We start from the raw sequence: 237 nt of genomic DNA on the forward strand, positions 1-237 counted from the left end.
AAAAGCTTTATCACCGTCAATAAACTCAGGTTTCAAACTCCCATCAGTTTCATAATGCATATTATACATCCATAAACGATGATCCATCTACAAAAATATAGGTATTCAATTATATTATAAATAAAATTTAATAATAATTTTACTAGGAGTAATCCTAAAATTAGTTTAGTATTGACTTAACCACATTATTTATTTTAACTTATCTAAACAACTTAACAACTTTAACTAGTTTAGTTT

Source organism: Solanum tuberosum, unplaced genomic scaffold, assembly GCF_000226075.1.
Source record: "Solanum tuberosum cultivar DM 1-3 516 R44 unplaced genomic scaffold, SolTub_3.0 scf00146, whole genome shotgun sequence".
In the NCBI taxonomy this organism is placed as follows: Eukaryota; Viridiplantae; Streptophyta; class Magnoliopsida; order Solanales; family Solanaceae; genus Solanum; species Solanum tuberosum.